The sequence below is a fragment of the Chrysemys picta genome, chromosome 6 (assembly GCF_011386835.1).
Source record: "Chrysemys picta bellii isolate R12L10 chromosome 6, ASM1138683v2, whole genome shotgun sequence".
Taxonomy (NCBI): domain Eukaryota; kingdom Metazoa; phylum Chordata; order Testudines; family Emydidae; genus Chrysemys; species Chrysemys picta.
Genome location: NC_088796.1, coordinates 4,081,409 through 4,102,663, shown reverse-complemented (window position 1 = coordinate 4,102,663; position 21,255 = coordinate 4,081,409). Strand labels below are relative to the sequence as shown.

At 50.7% G+C, this 21,255-nt stretch overlaps 1 protein-coding gene across 9 annotated transcripts in view; it reads right to left on the bottom strand.

Moving 5' to 3' along the window:
• CNTFR (ciliary neurotrophic factor receptor) overlaps positions 1-21,255 on the bottom strand; it is a 440,626-nt gene that overhangs the window by 319,239 nt on the left and 100,132 nt on the right. The window contains exon 1 of one of the 9 annotated variants that reach the window (XM_065598659.1): positions 15,853-15,909. The exons of the other annotated variants lie outside the window; for them this stretch is intronic. The gene's annotated coding sequence lies outside the window, so the exon portion shown is untranslated. Of the gene's footprint in view, positions 1-15,852; positions 15,910-21,255 lie in introns of those variants that run through there. 9 annotated transcript variants of the gene reach the window in all.

Here is a 21,255-nt window from a genome sequence, read left to right as displayed (position 1 = left end):
TAACAGCCACAGGACCAGAAGCTGCAACCCTAAATCATGCAAAGTAGCACATCTGACTTCAGTGCAACACTTCACATGAATAAGGCACCAGAGGATTGAAAAAGGGCAAATGGAGTGCCAGTCTATAGCAAAGGGAAATAAGGACAACTTGGGGAATTACAGACCAGGCAGCTTCGCTTCTGTACCCAGAAAGATAATGGAGCGAATAATTAAGCAATCAATTTACAAACACCTAGAAGATCATAAGGTGATAAGTAACAGTCAGCATGGATTTGTCAAGAACAAATCGTGTCAAACCAACCTACTAGCTTTCTTTGACAGGGTAACAAGCCTTGTGGATGGGGGGAAGCGGTAGACGTGGTATATCTTGACTTTAGTAAGACTTTTGATACTGTCTCACATGACCTTCTCATACACAAACTAAGGAGACACAGCCTAGATGGAGCTACTATAAGGTGGGTGCATAACTGGTTTGAAAACCATTCCTAGAGAGTAGCTATCAGTGGTTCACAGTCATGCTGGAAGGGCATAACGAGTGGGGTCCTTCAGGGGTCAGTTCTGAGTCTCGTTCTGTTCAATATCTTCATCAATGATTTAGAGAATGGCATAGAAAGTACACTTATAAAGATTGCGGATAATATTAAACTGGGAGGGGTTGCAAGTGCTTTGGAAGGTAGGATTAAAATTCAAAATGATCTGGACAAACTGGAGAAATGGTCTAAAGTAAATAGGATGAAATTCAATAAGGACAAATGCAAAGTACTCCACTTGGAAGGAACAATCAGTTGCACACACACAAACTGGGCAATGACTGCCTAGGAAGGAGTACTGCGGAAAGGGATCTGGGGGTCATAGTGGATCACAAGCTAAATATGAGTCAACAGTGCAACACCGTTGCAAAAGAAAGCAAACATCATTCTGGGATGTATTAGTGGGAGTGTTGTAAGCAAGACACGAGAAGTAATTCTTCCGCTCTACTCCTCGCCGATTAGGCCTCAACTGGAGTGTTGTGTCCAGTTCTGGGCGCCACATTTCAGGAAAGATGTGAACAAACTGGAGAAAGTCCAGAGAAGAGCAACAAAAATGATTAAAGGTCTAAAAATCATGACCTATAAGGGAAGATTGAAAAAACTGGGTTTGTTTATTCTTGTGAAGAGAAGACGGAGAGGGGACATGATATCAGTTTTCAAGTACATAAAAAGTTACAAGGAGGAGGGAAAAAAATTGTTCTCATTAACCTCTGGGGACAGAACAAGAAGCAATGGGCTTAAATTGCAGCAAGGGCGGTTTAGGTTGGACATTAGGAAAAACTTCCTGTCAGGGTGGTTAAGCACTGGAATCAATTACCCAGGGAAGTTGTGGAATCTCCGTCATTGGGGATTTTTAAGAGCAGGTTAGACAAACACCTGTCAGGGATGGTCTAGATAATACTTAGTCCTGCCCTGAGTGCAGGGGACTGGACTAGATGACCTTTCAAGGTCCCTTCCAGTCCTATGATTCTACAATTCAGCCCAACATGGCCCAGCAGTTTCTGTTCCCAAGGTTGTCCTCAGGGTCGAACTAGCTACAGCTCGCTCTCTACTGTTCCGAGTAGGGGTGTCTACTCCCAAGTTGGCTTCTATTGGTCTGTTGTCCTGATGTGCAGCCTGAAGCTTCCTTTGCCCAGTTCCACCCCCTTACTTTGAATTATGCACCACTGCCCACAGCCCTGCCCTGTTCCTCTCCTTCCTTGGGCCCTGGTCCAAAGCCAGCTGAACTGCCGAGAGGCCTCCCATGGGCTTTGGATCAGCCCCTGTTGCCAACACCCTTCTGAGAACCGTGGGCTGCTATCACAGCCCCCACTTCACCCGCAGCTTAGCCGAGCTACTGCGTTCCTCTAATCTCTCCTGTGTCAATCCCTAGGAAACCTGGGCTTTGTCCTTCAGGAAAACCGTTTTTCTCCGACGACTGAGGGAGCGGCCACGGGAAGCCCCAGGGCTCCTGATGGCTTGGGGAGGTATTCCTGGGTTTGTGGTTCTGAACACCCCGGGTTCAGGAGCTAAGGGTGTGTCTACACTGCAGCTTGGAGTGAGCACCAGCGAGACTTTTATTTTTCATCCACATTCTTCCCCAACGCTCTGCCCCCACTCTGTCCCCTCCCCCAAGGCCCTGCCCTTGCTCCTCCTCTTCCTGCCCTCACTCTGTCCCCTCCCCCAAGGCCCCGCCCTTGCTCCTCCTCTTCCTGCCCCCACTCCGCCCCCTCCCCCAAGGCCCCGCCTTTGCTCGACCTCTTCCCACCCCGCTCCACTCCCTCCCCTGCCTGCCGCTCTCCGCCCTCCCGCAAGCCCCTCCTGCCAGCCACCAAACAGCTGATGGCCGGCCCTGCCAAGCAGCCGTGGCTGGTGGGTGCTGAGCACCCCTTATTTTTTTCCGTGGGTGCATGAGCCCCGGAGCACCCACAGAGTCAGTGCCTAGGAAGCCTGGGTCAACAGACTCAGAGTCGCGGGGCTCGGGCTGCCGGGCTAACATTAGCCAGGTAGACCAGACTCCAGGGGGATTCGGAAGGGGGATCAGAGTCTTAGCAGAGACTGTGGGCCCAGGCCTAATTCCATGCTGGCTGCCCCAGGAGCTAGCAGGCGGCTGTGGTTTGTTTCGCCGATACAGAGAATAGCTACAGTGTACTAGAGATAATCTTTCCCTCGCCAGCTATTGGCACTTAACCCACTACAGGGCAACAGGCAAATGACTGAGGAAACGGCACTGCATTGGCAACAAATGTGGCTGCATCTCTTTGCTGTGTGTAGCATTTGATCCACGAGACAAAAATAGGTGGGTTGAGGTGTCCCGCAAAACAACACCATGTCAGTTGAGGACAGCATCGGGGAGGGCGGGGGGGGAAGAGTAAAGTAGGATACATACTGAGTCATTCCCACCAAGGTCACCGGTTCAACTTCACAGCAGGGTTGGGCATGAAAGAGTTCTTATTATAAGCAGCTTCTCGGTGGGATTTGATAGGCCAGCAGTTAGGGCAGTAGTCTAGGATTTGGGAGACCTGCGTTCAGTTCCCTGCTTTGTCGCAGCCTTTGTGTGTGGCCTTGGTCAAGTCACTTAGCCCCACCAAGCCTCAGTTTCCCATCTGCGAAATGGGGATAATAGCCCAGCCCTGCCCTACAGGGGGTGTGAGGATAAATGTATTAAAGATGGTGATGCGCTTTGAGAAAAGCACCATAAAAAAGCCAGGTCTGTGTATTATTATATAGTGTCCCCTTGGAGGAAGTAAGGTACTGCAAGGAGGTATGTTATGAAGCATAGCAGATACATGAAAGTAAAAGCCACAGTTATAAAACTTCAAAAAGGGTGGAGTTCATAGAGGGTGCCTGATATTATATCTATCATTGGCGCCACTGAAAAGAAACTTGGAACTAAATTATATCTGCGCCTGCGTTTAAAATGCAGCCACCTCTAGGGTGGAAAATGGCATTTGTTCAACAGTGCATAGCAACAATACACAGCCCAAGAAGAGAGGAAAATGCTGCATCTAATGGGCTCTGCAGGGGCCAATTGAAGAAGACAGAAAGTTCTTTTCCCAAAATGGCTATGAAGGTTGCGAAAGGCTTTCGTTTCACATCACAAGCCGGAATCTCCAGTAGACAACTCCCCCGGTACACTATCTCAGTGCTGATTCAAAGAGGAAAACGCAACCAACACTGCTTCCTCAGGCGTGCTGGGTGTCCTTGGCCATCTCCCAGGCAAGAACCAAGAAGCCCCAGCCCTGCTCAGCTCAGGAGGACAGAGGAGAGCTTAGACCAGCTCTTCTCTGCTAGGCAGGTACGTCACACAAACCCCCAAGCAGAGAGGCCAAAGACAGACTGACTGTGGGGAGCACATCGGCCCGTGCCCAGGGTAGGAATGTGCAGAGGGGAGCTACCCCACTCCCGGCCCTTGCCGTACCTGTTCTCTCTGGAAAGCTATAAGACTTCGCTCTTCAGGGACGGCAGTCAGGCAGCTGCCAGCGGAGCCATTTGGAAAATTAAAGGGATAAATCGTTTCCTTAATTTGAAAGGGTGGCAGCAAGCAAATATACCTTGGGCATGTGCCAGAGATGAGAAATGAGCGGGGACCCGGTTTCAATGCAGGCTTTTGTTCGAGGAGATGGATACAGCTGGCATATGCCCCTTGGATACTAACGCGCACTTAACCACCTGTTACTCTTAGTGCATTGCTGTTATTTATTGGTGTTCCAGATGTGCCCAGGGCCCCAGTGTGTCAGAGCCCGACTGAGATCGGGACCCCATTGTGCTGGGCATGACATAGACCCTGATCTACACGGGGGCCCCCGCTGTGCCGGGTTCTGCACAGACCCCGACCGAGATCAGGGCCCCTTTGTGACTATAGCTAGTGAGTTGGAGACCCGCCGATTCATGATTAAAAGTCCTGGAGTGGCTTGACTTCTTGGGGGGCGATTCACATCAACGGCGGCAAACCCCCAGGCGTTGCCAGTTTCAGCCCAGGATTAATCAGTCAAAAATCCTCCAGTTTAACGAGCTTTGGTCAGCCAATCAGACAGCAGAAGCTGTACTGTGCGACAGGCCAAACACCCTGAGAGGTGACGCACATGGCTGGTGAATACCTGCGCCTCCCTCCTCCCCGCCCGGCCAGAAACGACTCAACCAAGCCACCCTGCGAATGCCAACAAGCAATGGAGCCGTTTGCAGTGAGCGGGGTCTGCCTGCAGGCAGTGCCCAAACCAACCCGCAACGCCGGCCACACTCAGGGGGAGGGACTGTGACCTGGGAGGTGCAACCAGGTCTGGTGTGCACGGGGGCTGGGCAGCCTTTATGGTTCCTGGGGGTGGGCTCGGCCTGCTCCATTGGCCCCTGGGCGGGGAAGAGAAGGCTGTGGCCCATCTCCTCTGGGACTATGTGTATCGAGGGAGCAGGCCCTGCCGTTCTGGAATAATTAGAGGTCACCCCTTTCCCACTCCCCCTCCCCGGGAGATGCTGCCCCTGACCAGCCACTGTCCGGCGGGTGGAACTGAGTTACCGCACAAGCCCGGCAGAGGGGCCGTGGGAAGAGCAGGGAACTCCAGGGGATGAAAGACAGCGAGGCCCCCCAGAAAACATGCATGCTCACCCCAGTGCACCGACAGCCGGCAGCCGCGGAGGTCTGGGATCCCAGGGGTTCCTGACCGGGCACTCCAGCAGCCTGGACGTCAAACGGAGCAGGGTTAACCCATCACTAAACAGTTCTGGAAATCCCATCCAAAGGCCAAGGACCCTCGCTTCAATGGACTTTCCTCGGTCAAGCTTAGCTCAGGCAAACTTCCCGTGAAGTCAATGGGCCCCATTCCGTTCTCACTAAGGCCGAGCTCCCTCGAATCCAGCGAGGCCGCTCCCGAGGACGCGGACAGGTGGCAGAACGGAGTCAGGCTCAAGGCGAGTACAGGGGGAGCAAAGGAGGAAGGCACTCAGGGGCAGCCCAGAGTTTGCAGGGAACTCCACATGCTGCTTAGCCAATCACCGAGGCCAGGCTGAGCGACTCAGAGGGGAGCAGAGAGGATAGAGCGGCTCCGAGCTGCATTCTGGGCTTCCTTAAGACACTCACATTGTCTTCTTGCTTTTTCCCCTTCTTCCCCTCCCCCCCTTTGGACCAAAGCAAATCCCCTAATCCCAGCTCCTTTCCGCCAAAGACGCATGCACCTGCGAAGCGGCTGGTGCCAGCATGCAAACCGGAGCCAAGCACAACGACCGGGCCAAAGAGCCCTCATCGCGCCGAGACCAGCTTTAAAAAACAACTGTATTTCGCCCAATCCCTGTTCATCTGGCCTGCGTTATTGCTCCGGTTGTGTTCCCAGCCCACAGGATCAGCCGAGCTTTCTGTGTCTGCAACAAGACGCTCGCTCTTTCCCGCTACCTCGTCCACCCCTTCGCGTTCAACGTAGGGTGAAACCAGCCTCTGGCCTAGACACCACATAAACGAACGCCCCGGCATTTGTTCCATTCCAGTCACTTCCACGGGGCGCGGAGCCTGGGGTCCTGACTGCGGCCAGCACTCTGGGAGAACAGGTGAGGCCACGCTAACAAGTGCGCTTGCACCTCAGGCGGGCAAAACATTCACAGTGAAACGCACGCCTCCTTGCAAACCCCCAAATGGTCTGAGACTCCAAAAAGTCTGACTACCCCCAGAGCACAGGGCAGAGGATTTAACCCAGCCATTCCTGCCTCGAGCCGAGTGGTAGTGGAACTACCATGTGTCTTACAGCAGTGGTTTTCAACCAGGGGTCTGGGGCCCACTGGGGGGCCACAAGCAGGTTTCAGGGGGTCCGCCATGCAGGGCCAGAGTTAGACTTGCTGGGGCCCAGGGCAGAAAGCCGAAGTCTGAGCAATTTAGCTTCACAGGGCTCCTGTGGCGTGGGACCCCGGGCAACTGCCCTACTTGCCACCCCCTAACGCTGGCCCTTGCTTTTATATGCAGAAAAAAAAAAACAGTTTTTGTGGCACAGACGAGCCGTGGAATTTTTACAGCATGTTGGGGAGGCCTCAGGAAGAAAAGGGTTGAGAACCCCGTCTTACAGCCTTGTCTTAGCTAGGATTTTTCCCTTCTCTTAGTTACCACGTTAGCTAACATGAGTTAAGAACACACCTTTTTCCCTAGTGAAGACGCCCAGTCTTGATCCAAAGACTCCAAGAGACAGAGAATCCACCATTTCCCTCAGCCAGTTGTTCCAGTGATTAACCCGCCTCTCCATTAAAAGTTTGTGTCTTAGTCCCACTTTGTAGTTGTCTGGCTTCCACTCCCAGTGACTGGATCTCGTTTTGTCATCGATTCCAAGGCCAGAAGGGACCAATGTGATCATCTAGTCTGACCTAACCGTCCAAGACTGGCCATAGAACTTCCCCCAAATAATTCCACGCACAGACCTTTTAGAAAAAAACATCCCATCTTGATTTAAAAATGGCCAGTGATGGAGAATCTGCCCCAGCCCTTGGTAAATTGTTCCAGTGGTTAATTACCCTCACTGTCAAAAATGTACAACTTATTTCTAATCTGAGTGTGTCTAGCTTCAACCTCTGCCTTTTTCCGATAGATTAAAGAGCCCTCTGCTATCAGAAATTTTCTCCCCATGTTATTTACAAACCTGAGATTGTAGAAGCTGCCTAGGAAATTTAGAGGTACAACTCCCATTCATTTCGATGAGAATTATGCATCTAAACCCCCTAGGTCTGCTTTGTAAATCTCAGCCAAAACTTTGGGGGGAAAGTCACATTAAAAAAAAAATAAAAAAAGGAGAGAGACTATTCTGGACAGAAGATGATCCCTATTTTTGTGCAAACATTGTTTTGCCCAGAAAAACATCCAGAACACAATGGTTTTGCTGTCAAATGACAAATTTTTGCAAAGATGAGAAACTTCAGAAATTGAGAGTGTGGAAAATTTCACACACACAGACAAAATAAAGGCTCCTGGTCACTTTAAACTACTACAATTTTGCCTACACACACAAGCAATCAGCAACATGTGGAAAGGAAACAGAGAAAAAGGCTGGGAAAATGTAATGAACTGTCACAGCTTAGCACTTTTTGCTTCTTCATGACACATGACCAAGGCTAAGCAAATGCCTCAGAATTATTTCCCATGAACTCATAAAAGGTTGAATTACATTCACCTGTGCGCGCTCTCCCCAAGTTTGTGTCTGCTTGCCAGAGGCAGTCTAGTTCTAGGTAAGAAAGTTCATGGAAGCAGTAAACCTTCGAAAATAGTTACAGAAAACTAATTTTGTGGTGAGCATTCTTGGCACAAACCTGTTTCCGAGAACTTTGCTCAGCCATTACCAGTGTTTATCAAATGCATTGAGGTCGTGCCCGGAGGCCTGCCCTGAGATGGAGGTGTACAAACAACCAGTGAGAGAGCATCTCCTCCCGGGAGAGCTCACAGTTGAAATAGGCAAGAAGGTAACTGATGCCCTGAGATTTTCAAGAGAATTCTTCTCTTGAAACAGCCAGATTTCCAAATGCATTCAGCAACCAACGGCTTGTTCTCAATGAGACCTGAGCACTTGTGAAAATCTGGCTCTAAGTGACTAGGTCCAGGGCCAGACAGGGAGTCTGTGGCAGAGCTCTGAACCGACCCTAGATGTCCCGAGTCCCAGCCCAATCCCTTCACCACAAGACGAGCCTTCCTCCGATCAGGGAACAGATGCAATACCACGTGAGCTGCATATCAATCAAAAGTAGCTACTGGAGCTCAAATTTTCAATACGGAAAACTCCCAACAAACTGCTCCTGAATGATCTATGGGGACAAGAGCTACTGGCAGAAATTATTCTGTAATTAATTATTCTGTAAATAACTGTAATTAACAAAGAAAACTGTATTATGCTTCATTTTCACAAACATACACAGTCCCTGCCCCAGAGAGCTTCCAATCTACCTACACAGCTTCCAATCACTACACAGATTGAAAGAGGAGAGATTTCCTTGTAGAATGATCTGCTACTAATGACTGGTTCTGATCTACATAAGACATAGCACCGTCATGATGTGAGCAGTGTTATGAGATGAAATCCTGACTCCTATCAAGGATGGTCGCCCCATCTCAAAAAGATATATTGGAATTGGGAAAGGTACAAAAAAGGACAACAAAAAGAGCACGCGTGCCAGTTCTGTGCTGGCACAGGAGTGCCGTGCGGCCTTAAATAAATCCCCTCTTCTGTCTGGGTCGGAGTTCCCTAGCAGCACAGAAAAACTCGCAACAGAAGCTGAAATGCACTGATGGAAAGAGAAGGTTTTTGGAACCTCAGCAATGGGAGAAGGTTCCCGGGTAGTCCTTATGTCCTCTGTGCCAGCCATCTGGGGAGAAGACATCTGCTAAAGCACCCCGCCTTGTCCTGAGCTCGCTTCGACTTGCTCCAAGATGCAGTTCATGCTAAGCCTTTTGAAAATAAGCCCCATGGAAAAGTAAAGAGGGAGCAGAATTTGCTGCTAGAAGAGATCCTGAAGCTGAAGGCAACGATGCCTCCATCGGCCAGGCAGAAAATATACCTCAAGGTGGTTAAACTTCACAGGGGGAAAGACAGAGAAACCAGGAATGAAAAACAAATCACCCAAGACAGGACTTGCCCAGGAGCTGCCGCACTGCTTTGTTATCTGCCGGCCAGGTGGGCATTCAAGTGGGCCCCTCCATGAGCCAGCGCATCTTCCCGCTGCATCCAGATCAGTGAATGCCCCTACGTACGCACCGCAGGACCCAAGCTGGGGAAAGGAGAGATGACTCAGGGGGCAGCCTGCTCCTCAGTAAGGGCATCTCCGCAGCCAAGATGGCACCGCAAAGCTAACCTGCAACTCATGGCAGGCTTCACAGAGTGCATTGGGCTTTCTTCACTTGCAGATTTTAATGCGTTTCCCCAGCTGATGTCTGCAGGACAGGGAAGGCGAGAATGACCCACATCGAATGAGCATGCCGGCCTCCCAGCCCCCCTGTGCCAGCTTGGATCTGCATGCCAGTGTGGCGACAGGCCTGCATCTGCTGCTTCTCCTGTGCACCATGACTGAGCATGTTCCCAATCATCTCCCCCAGCCCCAGTTCCTATGTAGCTCAGAGCGAGTGGCTGTTCTCTAGCGGGACAGGTCAAAGGACTGAGACGCCAACTGCTCTGGTTTGCACATGGGCTGCACAGCATTCCAGATGGTCCCACCCCACTTGCTAGGGCACCACTGCCCCCGAAAGACGAGGCTGGCACTGCCCAGCAGGGAGCTGGAGGCATTGCCCCGTGGGATGCTGCCCTCTGATCCCACCAGACTGTAGGGAAAAGAGAGGAAGCATTTTCCTTTGTTCCACAGCAACTCTCTCTCTCTCTGGCTGGTTCATGATTTGTGCTAGAGGCATGCCAGGCCATCTCCAGGCTCTCCGCGGGGCTTTCGGGGGAAGAGGAGAGAGGGGGAGTGCAGGATGCTATCCCAGTGGTGAGATGAATGGGAACTTTGATGTCTAACCTACCCAGGCTGCGAAGTAGTGAGTTGCCACCACTGATTTTCCCATGCAGCTAGTACATCACCCTTGGGATGCTGGAACTGAAAGGAAAGCGACAGCCAAGCCCAGCAATGAAGGGGTTACGGGACCGTTCTAGACCCAGGAGCTGCTTGGGAAATGTCAGTTGTTTATTGTGGAACATTTTTAAAAAAAAAGTTTCCTCTGAACTTTCTGCACTTTTATTTTTCACATGCCCTACCCCCCACCTCAACAGATTTTGGTTTTTCAAAACAACTAACAAAGTTTGAAAGGAACAAACGTTTTGCGCGTTGACAGAGAGGCCATTTTCCATCAAAAAATGTTTGTGATGGGAAATTTTAGACCAGTTACCTCATTTCCCCCAGCTCGCACTATCTCTGTCCTGCCCCACTGAGCAAAGCCCAAAGCCTCAGAGTAGGAACTGAAGCGGGGCTGAGTACAGAGAACTGCTGTGGACAATGCTTTCTAGATCTTGCAGCCGCTTGTTTGATTAGCAGCTCATTTGCAAACAGATCCCGAGTCCCTTTGAACATATTTGCTCTTTGTAAGTATTTGCTGAATAGGTTGGCTGGACCAGTGGACTGTTTGCAAAGTGGCCATTATTCATCATTGTGGCGCGTGGTTGGTTGCCTGAGTCACGTGCGGTAGTTTCCGCACCCCGATTGGATGACTCGGGCTTTATTTTAGACAGAAGAAGAGCAAACAATAACGCACTTTGCAGTATGAATGTTTGGACTGACAATCGTGGATGCAAATGGTCACGGGACGTCATTTCCAGCAAGTGCCTGGCAGCCGTCAGTAACGAATGGGTAGAGCCATGAATTGCAGCAAACCAAACTCTTTGCTCGCTTATTTACAAAGCCATTCCCCGCCCCCGCCTCCCCTTGAACCAGGTCTAGTGGAAATCAGATGCTGCACCAGACACCAGCTTCCTGGGGAAAATAAATGGCACACAATGAAAGCAAGGGCTATGCAGGCAGATACAGCGTGCAGGGAGCTCAAGCACAAGCCGAGACAGGTTTTAAAGCTCTTTGGAATCCTCCGGGGACTGGCGAGCAGTCGTGTTGCTCTCCCGTTAATCACTTGGAGGGAGTCGGAAGCACGAGCGAATGGAAGAGAAATGTCATCAGGATGTCAGTCGGTCTTAGAGGCAGGTCAATAATAACCCCCCCAAGCAGAGGAACGGCTGACCTACCACGGCGCAGAAAGCCAGCGACCAAGGAGGCAAGCCTGGCTGCACCATTCTGAAATGCTGTCAACAGCGGCGGGACGCGCTGCCAGAGAACTGACATTACTGCAGGTCGTGGGACACGATCGCTCGGGCACTTTCCGTCAAATAGCCTGGGCTGCCACCTTACAGTGAACTTGCTGGTGGCCAGAATAATCTAGCTGGCCACAAGCACCTGGCAAAATACATATACTGGAGTCAGTTGCACCACAGAAATGCAGCCATCTCTGGGGTGGGGCATGGTCACTGTTAAAGAGCCTGCTCCTGTTGATGGGATGAAGGACGGCAGGTGTGGACGTCAGCAGGGCCTGAATGACGGTGGCCAAGTCACTTAATCTCCTTGGACCTCTGTTTTGGTATCTGTGAAACAGGGATAATATCACCCTGCCTCACAGAAGTGCGGGGAGGCTAGATCCAAGAGACTCCAATGCTACAGCACAGAACTCAACATAAATGCCTGCAAACAGTCAGTGTCTAAGCACCTTTTGAATTCAGAGAGCAGGACCGGGTGTTCGAATCCCACCCCCTTGGCTCTGCGGTTTCCCCTCTGGCATTACAATGGATTTATCAGCAGGGTGTCACACTGCAACTGTCTCTGCTGTTGGTGCCTTCAGATCCCTTCTCCAGGCTCTCTCCCTTCGCACTGACCACAGCGAGCAGTGGGCTGCAGTTTAGCCACAAGGGGCAAAAGGCAGTGAAGATTTTCAGAGCTTCGGCAATGGCCTTGCGAATTCACAGTTGCATTTCCATCCAGCAGCGTTGGCACATCTTTGTGCAAGCAGGCTGTTGTTCACTGTAGTGTTGCCTGCTTGGTAATATTTAAAAACCGGACACTCCAGCTGGAGTGCCGGAACATCCCGTGCCCCAAACCCTCTGTTCAACTGAAGTTTCTGGTCGAAAACCAGGCACCTGGCCACCCTAGTTCACGGACGTGTTCTGAGAAAGCAGAGGCTCGCAGGGACCCAGCTAACGAATGCATGCAATTCATGCAGGGGCAGACCGCTAGTATTCTTTGTATCCCCATAGTGCCTAGGAGCCCGCGCCATGGCCTAGGAGCCCAGCCGAAAGGATAAGCGTGGGGGAGGAGGGGCTGCTAGGGGGCTTTGCTTGCTGTGACTTCTCACTGAGCATTCACAGACAGCTACAGGGGCTCTCTCTCTTTGTAGCAGATGAGGCTGAACCTTCCAGGACACATACAGTTCAGGCTCTGGAGGGAGCTCAGGGGTTGATTTTTCCCCTCATGTTTCCAGGTAGTGTGTACAAGGACATGACATATTCATACGCCGGGGTGTTCCTGTGCTAGGATACTGGGTCAGCATGGATAGGCTGCGTCTTCTGCAAGGGATGAGATCATCGGCCTTGTTCTGATCTTGCTCACCCCAAAGTAAATCAGCAGGGTCTCCAGCCACAATTGAGTGACTAGAGATTTCAGAAGCCTCAAACTTCTGGGGACTCCACTTGAGGGGCCTTAAATGGGCCTGATTTTATAGGCTGGGTGCTCAGCACTCTCTGAAAATCTCCCCCTTTAAGGCATCTCAACGTGGGCCCCCCAAATCCCCAGGCACTTTTGAGAAATCGAGCCCAATTGATGCCTAAGAGAGAGAAGACTCCAGTTCAAAATAGTTACCTATCCCAACAAGCACCGCGTTTCCTGGCTAACCCTACAGACAACATCTTAAATCATCAACACTGAAATTTTATAAAATAAGGCGCCCCAGTTTCCCCCTCTCTGAGCTCTTTGGCTGATCTCCCTCTCCCCGCCCCCAATTTTCCCAGCTTGGCCTATCCAAAGACCTTCCCTTTTATTTATAAATTGGTCTCTGGCCAGTTGCAGTCTGTGGCTCCCATGCACTGCAGGAGTTTGGGTCGCAGGCATGGTAGGGGAAGACGGATCTGTTCTGAGAGGGGGAAATAAGAGGTGTTGACTGGAATTTTAAAAAAGAAACAGAATGGGGAGGCATGTTACGGCCGCCATCTTGATCAACATTAGGGATTGAATTAGGTATTGCCAGCTCTTAAAAACATTCCTTGCTTAAGCCAGACCCAGTAGAGGTGAGGGGGGGGTCTATAAGAGACCATATTGTCTGTAGCTTGGGCACAGAGAGGGACATGTCACACACCCTGACGTGACATTAGGTTTTGTAAAAGCTTGGTGTCACAAAACTGAAATGACAGGCTCAATTTGACCCGACAGCGTCCCTTTTAAAGTGCTTTTCACATGGGTGAGAAGTGCCCAAAGGACATCCCTAGAGAATGCATTCTTCTGTTTATCCCGAGATTAGATCCCATGTCAGCATGCCCTACACATCCCGCTGTTGCAGCAAACTCCTAAGCCAGCCAGCAGATCACATGGGTAATTCGTTTAACTCAATTGAATTATTCAGAACAACATGCAGTTCTGGAGGGTAACTAACGTTTAGAAATCAGCATGGAATAGCCAGACCCTCGCATCCAATTTCTGGTGTCACCCGGGCTGGAAAGACTGTGGGAAGGGTTACTGATTCGTCTGTCACCGACCATTCCTCCCTCACTGGGGATCTCAGCAGACAGGCCAAGGACTGAACAGGCATGAAGATCAAAGAGGCCAGACTCCTGTCTCCCCACACAGCGGTGCATTAGCAGGGGGAGCTCGCTCGCTGCCCATGTACTGCAGACCCCATGGCTAACAGACGCCTTTGGTCTATAGGGCAGCCCACATGGCTCCTCTCATCAGCCCGAAACTCACTTTGGCCTTCCACAAATAAAACCCAGCCCAACATACCTTTACAAACAGAAACGATCAAGGAGGACAGACCGAAGGAAGATCCCCAAACACATGCAGACAGCGGACCCTTCCGAACAATATTCCGCTGAGACTAATTGGGGATGATTTCTGAAGGCTGATGCCATTGTTAACCTTTGTCCACATCCCCGTCCCCCCCCCCGCCGGCCACACGGGATTGTACCAGAGCAGCCAGGACGATGATTTCATTTGATCTTCCCTGGTAGCACCATTAGGCACTTTGGAGGGAAGCATTCGATCAGCGTATTGCTACAGCCTACCCATCCAACTGCCCCTTCAGCTGAGATGGAGAAGTTCTCCATGTTCTTCCAAGATAGAGCTCTGTAGCCAGCCCTTCGACCCAGATACCATGCACCAAGACCTTTTGTTTGCGATTAGCACACCCCAGCCCATGTCGGACGCATCCATTATTCACAGGCCTTGCCAAAGACTTAGAACAGTGGGTCCCAAACTTTTTTCCCCGAAAGACCCCTTCGGCATCCAACTAGATGTCCTGCACTTCTTTCAATCTTGGTACTTCCGGAATATCCCCACCAGCGTGGGAACGTCCCACCCCCAGCATGACCTTGAATGCAGGGGGAACCCCTAGTTTAGACAATTTGTTTTCATTGTTAAACTTAATTCACAAACTCGCCATACACACTCTTCTCTATTTATGTTGGTGGCCTAAGCTATGTTGCCAGCTCTAGCAATTTTTTTCACGAGTCCTGCGATATTTAGTGTTTTTCTTAAAGCTCCAGGAGTCATGAGAATCTCAACTTCCAGGTTTAAAACAAACAAAAAATAAGTTCCTAGCCCTCATGGTTGCAGAGAAAAGCTTGAAAAACGTCACCCAAATGCCCCCATCACGCTCACCCTGAAGGCAAATAAAAAGAACCCAAATGGATTTTTTTAATTGCCTGATTTTTCATGCAAGTCTCGTGATTTGGGGCCTTACGTGTGATTTTTTTTAAATGTGTGAGGTTGGGTAACACTGCTGAAGTCACATGGCAATTTTTCAGCTCTCTGACTGGATGACTGGAACTCAGAGGAATAGTGAGCAGCACACTAAGGGGGAGCAGAGGAACGTTCGGGGGGTGAGGGAGGCAGGGAGGGAGCACCACCCTGCCCCACTAAGCTCTCAGCTCTGCTCCAGCCGTGGCCCTGGCCTCAGCCTCCTTACCCCCCGTCCCCTCCCTTCCCTGGGAGCTGCCGCCCTGCTCTTGGCCCCGGCTCCCGACCGCAGCTCCCAGGGAGGCCCGAACAGGGTAAGGGGAGGGTGGGGGCAGGATGTGAAAAGTTTGGGGACCACTGGCATGGGGGCAAGAATGGGGGTGGGGTAAAGGGCTGTGGCCAGCACACCCCTGCTTGCAGCTGATCCCCATCCGCCGGAAGGATCCCTGGTGCCAGCGACAGTAACTCTCAGGCTACTTTAACTGGTGCTGGAGACGGGGCAGGGATCCGAAAGCCCCTGTGTCAGGGACAGCCACCACTGCCATCCCCACGCCAGACCTGGAGCAAGCGTGGCTCAGCTGATCTGGAGAATGTGGCCCAAGATTTCTCCATGGATCACAGCGTGAACAGAGGTCAGCCATGTTAGCCACAGAAAACAGTCTTTCCGGGCCAGTGGTGTCACCTCACCGACACATACGCGCACGCACTCACCCGATCTGAAGCAGCAGCAAAATTTTAACCTCAAGCCCGTTTGCCAATACACCCCTGCAAAAAAATAACCCCTCTTGCTGGCGCTGGGCTATACTAGGATGACCAGACAGCAAGTGTGAAAAGTCAGGACAGGGGGTGGGGGGTAATAGGAGCCTATATAAGAAAAAGACCCCAAAATCGGGACATCTGGTCACCCTAGGGCTGTACTCACCGTGTGATAGCTGGTGGGCTCCTCCCCGGGACTTGCTGACACTCGTTAGACAGCAGGACTTTGATTGCCTTCCTCAAGTCTCGCTGGGCACGAGGCAGTGTGTATATATAGCGCTTTGAAAAATGAAATTACACAGCACTACACAGCTGCTTTGAGAGGAGAGAAGATCCGCACATGTGGGAGTACATGATGGGTGTTTGGAAAGGGCTTGCTTTTAGACAGCGCTGGGTTTTTGGCAGAGCTTTAGGGCATTTGTTCTGAAGCTGTGTTTACGCGCCTTTGATCAGACGTGTTTAACTTTTCTGGTGCGTGACAGCAGCAAAACAAGTTTGATATGTGGATAATGAAACACTTTTTCTTTTCTTTTTTTTTGTAAACCCTTAACAAGGTTTTGCACATCAGCAACTAAACAGGGGACAGCAGCGGCATTGTAACAACTGCTGCATGTTAACAAAGAAAAAAATCCCCAACCAACCAACCAGCTCATTTGTTAGAGCTTTTCATCTGAACCGGCTGCATCCTCACCCAGCAAAAAAATCACACCTTCATCTTCGGGAGAGTTGTCTGAATGTACGGAGCGAGGGCAAAGACAGCAGGCTCCGGATGACTTGGGTTGTAAATTATGACCCCTCTCCTGTTGAAGAGGATAAACCCCTCAAGGGTCTCTCCAAACTTAAAGCCTGTAAACAAACTCTCTCCAATTTGTTACAGTTCCCAGCTACAGAGCCTTGGCTCTTTAGCCGAAACGTCAGAGACGCAGGCGTGTGTGTGTGTGTGTGTGTGTGTGTGTGTGTGTGTTATAGGTCCTCCTCCCCCCACCCCACCCCGGCACCACCCCCCAGCACTGATCTGCAGAGGAAATTAATTGTTAGCAGCACCAGCTACAGAACTTTCGCTCGAGCTGTAGCAGCTCATGCTTTGAGCTGTGGAGGTCCCGGGTTCAAACCCCAGTGTGTCGGCCAAAGGGATGGCTGTCATGCTTTTGAGATCTGGAGGGCCCTGCTTTCATTTCCTCCCCAAAGAAGCAGGTTCCTGCCGGATGTCAGGGACACAGGGGTATCCTCTGCCCCTCTCCTTGGACACACTGCTCCATGTAGATCCAGGCTGATTCTGGTTCCCAGGCCACGCCTGCATCCTGTCCCTCACCCATGCCTGCATTTTCCCCATGATCAGGTATCTCACACCTTGATGTCCCATCTGGGTGCCCATCTTGACGTGCTCAGTTCCTGACTGTACCAGGACTGCTGCGTGCCTTGTCGACTGGGAACCTGTGCCTGTCTTCATTTCCCTCAGGCCTTTAGTCCCAAAGCCAGAAACCTGGAGACATCAGGGAAGAGGAGCGAAATGCTGGGTTACATGTTGCTCTGGTATCAACCTGGAGAAGCTCCATTCGGGGAGCCCTCTGGGTTCACACCGATGGAAGTCAGAGCACACCTTGGCTGGCTCTTACTGGACAGATCTGGCTTAGGGATATGATAAGGCACCAGAGACCAGGTCCTTGTTGTAGAGCAAAGCCCTGTTCTGTCCTCAAACCACACTGGCCCAGGGCCAAGGACTAGCAAAATTCACTCCTGGAGCAGTGATGGATCTAAGGTCCCAGATCTAGTAAGTCAGAGGTATAAAACTAGAAGCTATATGCCATTTGGGGTAGGAGAGCACTTGCTTCTAGGACTGGAAGATCCCAAGATATCAGACACTAAACCCACAGCATTACATGTAAAAAAGCAGGATTTGGTCCCCCACAATGCGCAAGTTCTAGTTTTTGTCTCTTTCTGAGCCCTGTGCGGTTGGGCTCATGGTAGCGGTGATGATCTGGCTTTACAGGCGGAGGCCTAAACCGATATAGTACCAACAATTTAAAAAATGACTCTCTGAAACGTTCCTAAAATAGACGTTCTGACAAGCTTGTGACACACAGGCAGCATGGTGCAGTATAAAAGGTTTATTTGCACTCGTTGGGGATGGCACGCACGTCGGAACTCCAGCACCGTCTCAACACCTGCGACCAATGAAGCCACCCCAAAAACATGCCAGTGAAACATACGACACCCACACATAGTCTTCCTATGCAGGGAGAGCGAGTGAGAGTATGTCTGTGATGCGATATGTACACACAGCGGCTGCCATTCAAAAGTCCAGAATTTGTCAATGGTCACTACAAAGAGATATCTGAGATCCCGCTATCCCCTGCAGACTTAGACTAGGAAATAATTGTATGCTGCCACCGTATTGTACAACCTGGAAGATATACGCAGTCATGTGTGAGAGAGATCATTTCTCCACAGGTGGACACGGAAGTGTATGTTTGGTGGTGATAAATATTTAACATGCTTTTAGTCCTGAAAAGGCCTAGCTCTGAGGCCATCAGCCTGTAAGTGAAGACCAGGGCTGATTAATGGGTTAAGCAGCTCCCAGTTATGGAAGGTTAGGATCAATCCCAATTCTCTGCTATTTGTTGAATCTTTAATGCTTTTTATCGGGAGTGGAGATTCTTGGCAGAGGTTAGCATTTTAATAGGGCCACTTTAACTGCATAGATTTTAAAGGGATAAAAAAAAACGAGGTTTTCATGCGGTCACTTTGTTAAATTAAATTTAAAAAAAAAAAAAAAAGGTTTGGAAAAGCCCATTTTTCTCCAGGGCGAATTTGCTGCTTTCAGAGTCTGGCTCTCCCCTCACTCTTAGTGCATGGCAGGGCTGTGAAACAATCAGTTATACCCTCCCTCAGCAGATCTGAACCACAGCTACTCCACCAGGAACAGTCATTTGTTCCTTCCACCTGCAGGCTTCACAGAAGCTCCTTGGAGGAGCCGGGGCCTAACTGTTTCTGCCTCTCAGACTCATCCAAATATTTCTGAAACACCATGTTGTTTGTTTAGCACGTTATCACTTTAGTAGCAGGTATCGAGAGAGATGCTAACATTAGGGTAGCATCATGAGGGAAAGAACTATAGGAGAGAGAGAGAGAGAGAGAGAGAGAGAGAATGAGAGGCAAGTGGCGATGACACAAGAGGAAGTGTGATAGACATCAAACATGACATGGCCAAACCCAAGAGCTTGATCTTTTCTCCTAAGTCTTATCAGTGATGTACTGTAAACTATGTTAAAATATAAAGCTATGACTAAGTTTCTAAAGGGCTTCCTGGTCCTGCTTGCAAGGTAGGGGGTCTCTGTAGGGAAGCGTGAGATCTGGGTCTTCAGAGTCAGGTTGCAAACAGGTAGCCTTGGTCAAGGTGGGTGAGTTGTACCTTGCTGCCTTAGGGAGCAGCCTGCTTCGTCTCTCTCTGTTTTGGGGTTCTTGTTCTTCAGTTCTGGATTCTAAGCAATAAAGTCATGTTACGTTGCAACCTTCCAGCAAGACGGCTTATGTTTTTATCCATGCCTCTGTGTGTATGCTGTGAACATAATATGATCTGCTTCTCCATCACTGTTGGAAACACCATCACCCCCTCCTATCAGTCAGGCCTATAACCAGGGCATCATCTTTGACTCAGCCTTGTCTCCAGACCTACAACATCCAGGCTGTGTCCAAACCTCACTGCTTCTTCCTCCATAAGCACCTCTCCAATTCAGCCTTTTCTCTCTGCCCAACAGCTGAGAACTGCCCGGACCCATTTTGTTCTTCATATTATTGATTGATAATGCGATAACTGCTGGGAGTCCCCAATCATGGATCAGGGTCCCACTGTACTTAGTGCTGCACAAACACCCCACAAAAAGATAGTCCCTCCTCATCTCCCATTTTGACTCTCCCATGATGCCCTCCTTTCGGGCCCAATGTTCAGATCATGTTCCCCTCCCCCAGTGGACAGTTCCCCTCCCCTGGCTCCCCCACTTTCTCCGTCACATCCAAGAACAAGCTTCTGGTCCCGACCTCCAAGACACGTCTCAGGAAAGCTCCTCCCTCCCGTTCCACTCTTCTCTCTTATCACATCAGCCCCATGCCCTCTCTTCCGCTCTGCCAGCCTCCATCGCCCATTTATCCATGGCTCTCACCCGTGCTGCTCCTTGCACACAGCGTTATCTATCTCCTTCCAATCTCACCCACTTCTTCTATGACACTTGTGGGAAACCGGCAGCAGATTACAGCCAGAAAGTGGGGCAGGATGGGCTGCTGAAGTTGGTCCTCTTTATTTGGCCTGTGAAAAACACATGTACTCGTTGGCACTCCCTCCGTCCTCCCTGCCTCCCCTGGTTACAGCCACTCGTTGCACTTTGGCTTCATTAGAACGTAGGGTCTCTGGGGCAGAGGGCCTCTCTTGCATGGTGCTTTCACAGGGCCTAGCAAGCCCCTGAGTGCAGCCTCTGGGCGCTTCCTGTCACGCAGAGAGTCCATACCACATCACAGAAAGAGAGGCAATGCGAAGGGCGAGTGAGAGAAGGAGCAACCGCAAAAGAGTGGGTGAAAGAACACGCGTGGCGCAGAGAGGGGTCGGGGATGCACGAGGAGGAGAGCTCATGCATCCTGGCGCAGGTAGAAGCCACCAGCGTTCCCGCTGAGTTGCTTACATGGAATCAAAGGCCAGCTTGAATGAAGAAATTCAGGTTCCTGATGCCAGGCAGGCAAGGTGGCATTGCCTCACCCCTCCCTTGTACCGCACAGGTTGGAATCGAAGAGGGATGCGCTTCAGGTTTTTATCTTGCTGAAGCCTCCGGGATAGTCTTTTATATGAGGCCTTTGTTCTTTCCCACACGAGGGACTGTATTCTACCCACCTTTTCACACACAGAAACCCCATGGACTTCAATGTGCACCCTTGCCCTGAGCTTGCAGAATGGAGCCCTAGGAAAATCAAAGGCGTTTGGGACCCAAAATTAGGCTCAAAGCTTCCTACCTCGGGGCCTGCTCCACATGCGGCGAGTGCACTAGCTGGCCCTGGGAGGTGCAGTACAGGGAAGGGGCTCTGTTTTTAGCTTCCCGATGCAGGGACTGAATCAGATCCCGCTCGCATGGGGAGGAGTAACTCTAGCGGAGTCATTGATCTAGGTGAGATCAGAACGAGGCCCTCAGCAGTCACCCCAAGGGTCCGAGATTGGGGGGCAGTTACACCACTGCAAACTCATGCTGGCAGCTCTGGATTTCCTGAGATCAGAACCAGGCCAAGCGAGAGGAGTCTGTGATGGGATAGCAGCAGGAAAACGGGAGACCCCAACGTGGACCCAACTCTTCCAAAGCTCCAAGAAGATATTCGGGGGTGGAAAGGTTCAAATCCTCTTTGCTCGTGATGCATAAATTAAGATTGGATGTTTTTCTGGAAAGCCTGCTCTAGTTCAACCACCAGATATGGGCTGGCTGCAGCAGGGCCTGTGTTACACAGAGAGTCAGACTCGATTATCACAATGGTGCCTTCCGGCTTTAAAATCTACTAACTGGACCCTTTGCTCTCATTTCAGAGTTTTCTCCTC